Source organism: Lupinus angustifolius, chromosome LG11 (genome assembly GCF_001865875.1).
Source record: "Lupinus angustifolius cultivar Tanjil chromosome LG11, LupAngTanjil_v1.0, whole genome shotgun sequence".
NCBI lineage: Eukaryota > Viridiplantae > Streptophyta > Magnoliopsida > Fabales > Fabaceae > Lupinus > Lupinus angustifolius.
The window spans coordinates 21,856,794-21,857,189 of record NC_032019.1 but is presented as its reverse complement, the minus strand read 5'-3'; positions in this window follow the sequence as shown (position 1 = coordinate 21,857,189).

Below are 396 nucleotides of genomic sequence, written 5' to 3'. Positions count from 1 at the left end.
CTAGGTTAAGTTTGCCTAAATCCTTCTCTGCTCATTCAACATCAATTCGGGTTCAACAATTACAATGGAGCAAGGTCGCACAAAAAGGGTCAAGACTACAGCTAACCGTGTACGAAGAAGGGAAGCCGGTTCACCTTCCACTCGGGATCGCGGTGACCCTTATTACTCACTCATCTTGCAAGAAACCCGTTTGGCAAAATTCCAAGGTCGGAAACCCACATACATAAGGTATGTCGATTTAACCTGGTTGGCAGAATAGAACTTTAGTTTCTCGCATGATATGAAGGCTCAGGGAGCCGTTCAATTTTTGGAACTAAAGGGACAAGTTCACCCTGCTCTAGTTAGGGAATTTTATGCGAATTTTATATATAAGGATGGAAAGTATTGGTCTATGAT